Here is an 8,709-nt window from a genome sequence, read left to right on the forward strand (position 1 = left end):
CGCAGCCCCGTGTCTGGCCCCAGCCCTCCTCGCTGCTCGAGGCTGCGGTGAACTTGGACGGTGCGGCTCTCACCACAAACCACAGTCCGTCACAAATTGCCCTGTGGTGAGTAGCGAGCACATTTATAATTGATGAAATCAGGGGGTGGAAATTCACTGCCAAATGTTTAGTAAACAGAGCCCTGGGTCCCCAGGGGCATGGCGGGGGTGCTTGGGAGAAAATAAGGGGTCAGGAATGGGGGGGTCAGTTTCCTCACGAGTACACGAAAAGCCTCACCACCAGTGTTTGTTTTTATTATTAAACTTATTTTGAAGGGTTTGAATCCTACAGCAAAGTTGCAAGAACATGAAAAACATCCATATTCCTATTTCCTCCATTATTCCTGACATTTATCACATTACTTTGTTCTTTTTGGGGGGAGCAGGGTACTGGGGATTGAACTCAGGGGCACTCAACCACTGATCCACGTCCCCAGCCCTATTTTGTATTTTATTTAGAGACAGGGTCTCACTGAGTTGCTTAGCGCCTCGCTGTGGCTGAGGCTGGCTTTGAACTTGTGATCCTCCTGCCTCAGCCTCCCCAGATGCTGGGATTATAGGTGTGCACCACCGTGCCCAGCACATTACCTTATTCTTTTGCTCTGTGTAACTAACATAATAATAATCACACCATTATTGTTAGTCTTTTATTTTGCTGAACCATGTGTAAGTCGTAAGTCCCAGCAATCTTGACCTTTCCACCCACTAAATATTTCAAGGACATTCTCTTACCTACAGAAGAATGATCAGCATCAGGAAGTTTAATAACAGCACAACATATGATCTAATATGCCGTCTATTTTCAGGCCTCATCGATTGTCCAATATCATCCTTCATAGCAACTTTTTCTTCCAATCGAACCTGACCAATCCTACCATTGGGTCTCTGGTGATTGTTACGCTTGGTCCCCGCCCCCCCCCCCACACACACCCCTGGCCAGGATCCCACAGTCAGGTAGAAGTGATGAAACAGGGGTCAAGTCAGAAAATAAAGCCAGCCTGGAATGACCAGGGGCCAGACGCAGGAGCTGGCTAAGCCCTGAGAGCCCTAGAAGCTACTTCCAGAGGGTCCCCAGGGATGGGAGAGAGACATGGAGATTTCTGTGGACACTGTGATCCCCAGGGAGCCAGGAAGTTCTCAGAGTTCTAGTCACAGCAGCTCATCTCTGGGCATGGACAGGAGGGGGCAGGAGAGCTTTGTTAGGGAGGCGGGGAGGAGGCCCCCAACCTTTCAGGACTAGGAGCTGGGAACAGAAGGACAGCCTTATCATTGTGTCATGCTATTTGGGTAGTTTGAATATCCATTATTAAGTATTTATTGAATAGTTAATATATACCAAGAACTCTTTAGGTGCTGGGGAGAAACCAGGATAGAGACCTGCCCCAGCCCTGTGGTATATATGTCCTTTGGGGACATGTGACAGTTACATTGCTGTAATCAAAATAGTCACATATCCCTGTCCCCTCCACAGCAGGTGTGAGGGAGTAAAATTCCTTCCCCCACAGCTGTCAGACTTGGCTACAGATTCACTGGCCCCTAATGACTGTGATGATCACCCTTAAATGTACTTACGCTTGGCTTTGAAGCCCCTGCTATTCTCCTTGAGAAGCACATGACCCAGGGAGTAGCTGTTCCAAAGAAAATGCAGAGATACACGGATCATCCTGGAACCCCAGCTGCAGCCTGGAGCTGCCTGCTCCAGCTGACGCACAGACTCATGGATAAGAACAATACTTGGGTTGAAATGTGACTCAGAGATAGAACGTTTCCCTAATATGCACAGTGCCCTGGGTTCCATCCTAGCACTGAAGAGAGAAAGAGAGAAACCAACACTTGTTCGGAGCTTCTGAGTATTGGGGTGTTTGTTACACAGCATTATTTCAGCAATTGCTGACTAAGATGGGGAGAGAGAATATAAACCAACCAACCAATAAAGGTATGTTGTCAGGTGGTGATAAGAATCAGAAGAAAGCAGAAGGGGAGAGGATGGGTGGTGTTTTATAGATAGGGTGGTGGGGCAGGCTCCGTGATAAGGAGCAGAGAGGAAGTTGGGGTGAGTCATTGGTTATCTAGGGTGGCCATTTCAGACAGAGGAAACAGTGGTGTGAGCGTCCCAAGGCCACCAGCACTTAGCAGAGAAGGCTGGAGCAGGAGCCAGCAGGGGGCAGGAAGGGGTGATAGGAGGTGGCTCAGAGCTGGGGCTGGGACCAGATCCTGTGGGAAGGATTGGAACTTTACTCACTTCCTCTGGTGTAACTTGCTCCTGGCTGTCTGAACAAAACCCTGGTAGAGGCTGCTGGCTGGGCTCCCTGGTTGAGGACCTGTACTGAATCCCAGGAGCCCTTCCTCAGCCCTCATTCCCCCACTTTCCCTGGAGGCTCCCCTCCCTCTTTTTTTTAAAAAATTATTTAGTTGTAGATGGGCACCATCATTTTATTCTGGACACCATAATTTTATTTTATTAATTGATTTTTATGTGGTGCTGAGGATTAAACCCAGGGCCTCACTTGGGCTAGGCAAGCGCTCTAATGCTGAGCCACAACCCCAGCCCAAATTTAGAATGGGATTTTTTGGGGGGAGAGGATGGTGCTGGGGATTAAACCCAGGGCCTTGTGCATGCGAGGCAAGCACTCTTCCAACTGAGCTCTGTCCCCAGTCCCTCTCTCCCTCTCTTGACTCTCCTCCCACCTCTCGGACACCCCCAGATTCTCCTCTGCTCCCCCTCCTGCCCCTTGGGCCTTCCACAGTGCTCAGCACTCTGCTCACCTCTCAAAGTGGTGGTGACTCCCAGCTCTCCATGCCATCCTAGAGAGGACATTCCATCCCCAGCTCCCTCCTTAGACCCCTCCCCTGGGCCTATCCTCAGGGGAGGGGCTCTCAGGGACCCTAGGGAACTTCACAGACTCCCCCCAGAGCCCATTCAGGTTCCCAGGGCTGGGCCACTGGCTCCATTTCACCTAAAATCCTGATATCATAATGTCCTTCCTCAGCCCTGCTCTTGGATGGCTGCTCATCCTCTGGGAGGGAGGAGCCCTCCTCAGCCAGCATGGAGGGCTTCTGCAACCCCGGGCTCAGCTGCCTTGTGCCTACTCCCTGGGTAGACCCTCTTTTCCACCAAGCTGGACCATCCAGGCCCAGTCCTGTGCCCACACTTTGCTTCTAGGTTTTTGCTCAAGCAGTGCCTTTTGATCACTAGCTAAGTACTGAGGACCTACTGTGTGCAAAGCACTGTCCATGGTGCTGGGGTACAAGGGATGTCCAGGAGACTCACACTCTATAAAGTCCACTGGGGTCTCTCTGCTTCTGCCCCTCTCCTCCCTTAGGTCTGGGCCTCTCAAGTCTCAGCGACTAATGTCTCCCCTGCTTCGTTGATTGACACTGGAACATATCTGCATGTCTTGCTTGTGTCTGAATTTTTTTTTTTTTTTCAGGTACTGGAGATTGGACCTATGGCCTGAAACATGCTCGGCAAGCCCTCTAGGTCCCCAGCCCTTGTTATGCCCTATTACACAGGCTGTCACTAAGTTTCTCAGGCTGGTCTCAAACTTTTGATCCTCCTGCCTTGATCTCCCAAGTGGCTGGCTGAGTGTTCTTTTAGGTGAAGATTTCCTTTTTTAATTGTGAAAATAATACACACCCTTGGAATATACCGAAAAGAAAGAAGCAAAAGGTGTTATATAACCTAAGGACACTGAGGAGCTTCCTTATTAATAAGCAGCCTCAGCCAGTCCCCGTGCCTACGTTTCCTCACAGAAGAGGCGCCTTGATTCCGCACGGGGAGACACCAGAATTGAATGGAGTTCTTCTCTGGAAGCAGGTAGAGTTTTCCAGGGGTGGGGAATAGCGAGGAGAGAATTGAAGAGACTTGAGATCTGAACTGGAAAATGGGAACAGGGGACACACAGCAGGAAGCCAAAAGTCCCTAAAGTCCAACAGACCAGATTAAAGTGGCAAATGGGCCTTTTCCCCTGCTCACTACGTCTGTGGGAACTTGAGCAAGCCCCTGGGCCTTTCTGAGAGGCTAGATTTTGTCGAGTGAACAGGTATCACCATACATCCCCCCCTCAAGGAGCCATGGGGGCCCCAAATGCCATAAAAGTCCTTTGTAAAGTGGCATCTGGGGCAAAGGTATGGGATTGCTGCTGTCCAGGCACAAGCCCCTCGTCTGAGTCCTGCATCCCCGTCTGGGTACAGAGTGTCTTGAAGATAAGTCCGTACTTATTCACAATTATCTCAGGGTGCTCCCAGTGCACAACACTGAGCACTTATTATGCACCCACTGTATGTCAGACACTCTGCTTGGGCCTCACACAAGAAACTTTGAGCTCATGTCTGTCCATCCTTTACAGAGATGGGAGAAATCAAGACTCACAAAGATGACCTGACATTCCCAAGTAGTGACAGACCCTGGATGCAGACCCTGAGGAATGAATGAAGTGAAATGGGGCAGTGGTCAGCATGACCCAGAGCTGATCTATGGTGAGTGTTGACCCTGACCCAGCTCAGTGGCCCTGGCAGCACCATTGCCTCTCTTAGGGTCTCAGAAATCTCTTAGCAGCCCCCTAATACAGGGGGTGTGAAGGGCAGACCCCAGGGCCCCGGTGGGACATGTGGACAGGCCTTACCATGGGCTGTCCAGCTTGGCCACCTTGCTCCAGAAGCTCCAGCCTCTCCCCAGGGTGCAGGATGGGGGCCTTCTGGCCTAGTTTCTTACCAGCCTGCTCCAGGATGGCAGCATCCCAGCTCCGCTATAAATAGCATCTCTCCTGGGCTCCAGACGGCCTGTTGGCAAACACTGTAATTTGCTGAAAAGTTTGGAATGTGTCTAAAAATGAAGAAGGCAAGTGAGACCAACCTTGAGGGGGAGCGACTGGCGTATCCATTTCAGAGGAGGGCTGAGCCTCTCCGCTGAGCCTCGCCAGTGTCTTCACAAGGACGCTGCAGGCGAGGCATGGGGAGGGGGGCAAACAGGAGTTAGGAAGTAAATATTATCATTTCCACCCACAGTGGCCACCTCCTGCATGGCCTCGCCTCTGACCCTCCTGTCCTAAGGAGGAGGGGGCTGCCACTGCTCAGCCCTTCCAAATAGTTAAGTTGAAGAGGACATGGTGGGGACATGGATAGTGAAAGCCAAGGAAACCCCTGAAAAAATTTCATCCAGCCTCCCCTTATTTACAAATGAGGGGGTGATTCAACAAAGCAAGCTGAAGCAGAACCAAGTTTCGGCAGAGGCCGCCCCAGTCCCAGTTTGGTGCCAAGTGTTGGACCCCTGGCCTCCTTCGAGGCTTTGACTCCCTGTGGAGAAAGGGAAGGGTCCTGTGGCTCTCTGGTCATGCCGAAGGTTGACACTGGACTAATTCTGTGCTTTTCTGATGTTCTGGGCTGATGTCACTTCACTCCAGGAAGGCATAGCCACTGTGATTCATCTTGACGAGTAACTGAGGGTCAGGGTTTGAGACTTGTTTTCACCTCTAAAGCCAGAGAAAGGCTGTGCCTAGAACCCCGATCCCACAACAGCGTCAGGGCTTTCCTACCTTCAGGTAGAACTCACAGCCTCAAAGGTCATTGTTTCCTGTTGTCTGTCAGATCTGGGCTTTGGATCATCCGCTTTAGGGAAAACCAGAGCATGGGAAACTGCCATAGACTGAGGCCCAGAACCTCAAGGTGGGGCTCCAGATCCAGCACCATCTCCCCATGTGACTTAGGGCAAGCTGCTGAACTTGGGCTTAATCGTATGTAAAACTGAAATAACGACAAACGCTTCTGTTTGCGAGCATCATGGCCACGTGCTAGACACGCATTTGTCCTCCCTCCTTGTAACAACTGTACGAGCAAGACCATTCTTGTCCCATCTTACATATGAAGAAATTGAGGCACAGAGGTTAGGAAACTTGTCCAAGATCACACCATTTTTTTAAAAAGTTTGAACCCACTGTGCCAGATGCTCCGAAATTCCTTTCAAATGCAATAATTCTGCCTTTTTTGGGTTCCAAACAGGATAGTAACTAGTAATAGTTCAATGGTAGCTCTTGGCTCTTGATTGCAGAAAGATTTTGTTTAGGGGCAGGAGCAGATTGGGAACTGGGAAAATTTACATCTGGAGAGAGCCAGGACCCCACCATCCTGGTCCACTAGTGAAGGTCAACTCTCTCTGCAGAAGGCACCTGGCTCCTTGCAGGGTCACCTGATGAGAACTGTGGTTGAACAGCGACTTCTCGTGGTCATTTGTAGAACTGCACCCCATCGGAGTTCAGGCCCTAATTTCCAGGGAGGATCAAGAAGACAATGAAAGGGAGAAGAGAATTAAGGTGTTATAGACTTGGATGCTCACCTAACTTACGTGTGAAGTTTTAAAACCACACAGATGCCAGGGACTTACCCTGGACCTAGAGGGGCAGAATGTCAATGGCAGGAGAACTGTGTTTCTTAGGTACAAATGATTCTGGTACAGCATGGCTGAGAACCCCCAAATTTAGAAGACTTTTAAGGGGCACTGGAGTATTGGTGAGAAGAACTGGATTGCAGCATCACTGACTGTCGAAGCTTCTAGAACTTTCTAGGCAGTTGACAAAACTAGACCCTGTCAGCATCAACTGCACTGTGCTTTATTAAGAAATAAAACAGCAGCAGCTAAAAGAACAGAAACAAAAAAACTGTTACTATGGAAATGGAATCCATTATTTTGAGAAATGTTAGTGTAGTTCAGTCCATGAGTAGAAGGTACAGAAGTGTCACTCTTTCTTCTTTGTCTTCTTCCTTTCTTTCTTTTTCTTTCCTCTTTCTTTTTTCTTTAATGCAGTGGTTCTCAACTGGGGGCAGTTCCTCCCCGGGGGGCCTTTGGTAATGTCTGAAAACAACTTATAGTTGTCGAAACTGGACGGTATTACTGGCATCTAGTGAGCAGATGCCAGGGAGGCTGCTGCGAAACATTCTTCAATGCAGAGTACGACCCCCCACAACGAGGAATTATCTGATCCAAAATGTCAATAATGCTGAGGTTCAGAGACCCTCTTTTAATAAACACAAAGGACTCCCATTTTCAGGTCCCCAAGGGAATGGACTGATTTCTTCATCCTCTCTACTGGGACCCAGAGAAGGACAGGTTCTTAGTACACATTGAATGACAGAATACAGCGACAGGGAAAATATCTGATGGCGACATCTGAGAACCTTCTTCACCATGCACAGTCCTGGATACATTTGAAATGGCACTGACTGCTCAATGCAGAAAAATCTTGTTTGCCAGATGGACAGTGCGCAACACCATCCCACACCTCTGACAAGATAGGAGAGAATGCAGTGGTAAAGAGGTTCAGATCCTGATAGAAAGGGGTTAAATATCAGCTTCCCGGAGCTGAGTTATCTTGGGCAAGTCACACAACTTCTCTGGGCCTTAGTTTCTTCCTGTGCAAAGTGAGACTAGTATACCTCCTCACAGGTTGTTGTGAAGGTTAAAGAGCATTGTGTGTGTAGCTTAGCCTAGAGCCTGGCCCTGTCAGTTCTCATTAAATGTTAGCAATCCAGATCTGTGAGTCTTTTTTGTTGGGGGGCGGGTACCAGGGATTGAACTCAGGGGCACTCCACCACTGAGCCACATCCCCAGCCCTTTTTGGTATTTTGTTTAGAGACAGGGTCTCACTGAGTTGCTTAGTGCCTTGCTTTTGCTGAGGCTGGCTTTGAACTTGTGATCTTCCTGCCTCAGCCTCCCGAGCTGCTGGGATTACAGGTGTGCACTACTGCGCCTACCTGGGATCTAGGATTCTTAACCTTGATTGTCAACTTGATTGGATTGAGACACACCTAGGAGATTAGTAAAGCACACTTTTGGGTGTATCCAGAGACTTTTGACATGTGGGACAGCAAACTTAGAGGGGAGACTCAACCTGAATGTGAGCAGCACTACCCAATAGGCTGGGGGCCCAGAAGGAACAAAAAGAGGAAGACTCCTGCTAGTGGTGTAAGCTTGAGTCCCCTTACGCAGGTGTGACTTTTGCTGCTGCCACTGTCTGTGAACATCAGACTCCGGCTTCTTTGGCCTTTCAATGTGGACTCACACAGCAATTCTTTGGGAGCTTCCAGGCCTTCAGCCTCAGACTGGGGCTGCATTATTGGGCTTTTTTTTTTTTTTTTTTTGTACCAGGGATTGGACCCAGGGCACCTAACTACTGAGTCACATCCCCAGCCCTTTTATTTATTTATTTATTTGTTTGTTTTTGTGACAGTGTCTCACTAAGTTGCTCAGGACCTCACTAAGGTGCTGAGGTTGACGTTGAACATGTGGTCCTCCTGCCTCAGCCTCCTGAACCACTGGGATTATAGGTGTGCATCACCACGCCTGGCTTTTCCTTCTTATTCTGAGGTTTCCAGCTTCTTGGATTGAGCAGTTACTGGTTCCCTTGGCTGTCCTGTCATGCAGACGGACACGGTAAGACTATCCAGCTTCTGATTACATAAGCCAATGTGTGTGTGTGTGTGTGTGTGTGTGTGTGTGTCCTCTAGAGAACCCTAATATAAATTTTTGTACCAGGAGTGGGGTCTGGAAATTCCTGAGAATCCCTCAAGGCATCTTTTCTATTGTCCTGGTGCAAAGTTCTTGGCTTCTTTTTAAAGGTGCTAATTTCCTCAGCAACCACAACTTCCTTAGCCCCAATTTTACATGCACTTTTCTGG

General features: G+C 49.1%; 1 long non-coding RNA gene across 1 annotated transcript; it reads left to right on the forward strand.

Annotated features, from left to right (window-relative positions):
* Positions 1–3,476: 3,476 nt before the first annotated feature.
* Positions 3,477–8,458, forward strand: LOC131424133 (uncharacterized). The gene is made up of 3 exons (XR_009226678.1): positions 3,477–3,856; positions 4,389–4,518; positions 8,262–8,458. It is a non-coding gene; the product is annotated as an uncharacterized LOC131424133 (long non-coding RNA).
* The last annotated feature ends 251 nt before the right edge of the window (positions 8,459–8,709 follow it).

Source organism: Marmota monax, unplaced genomic scaffold (assembly GCF_021218885.2).
Source record: "Marmota monax isolate L192 unplaced genomic scaffold, Marmota_monax_Labrador192_F-V1.1 WCK01_AAM20220418_F8-fsc00205, whole genome shotgun sequence".
In the NCBI taxonomy this organism is placed as follows: Eukaryota; Metazoa; Chordata; class Mammalia; order Rodentia; family Sciuridae; genus Marmota; species Marmota monax.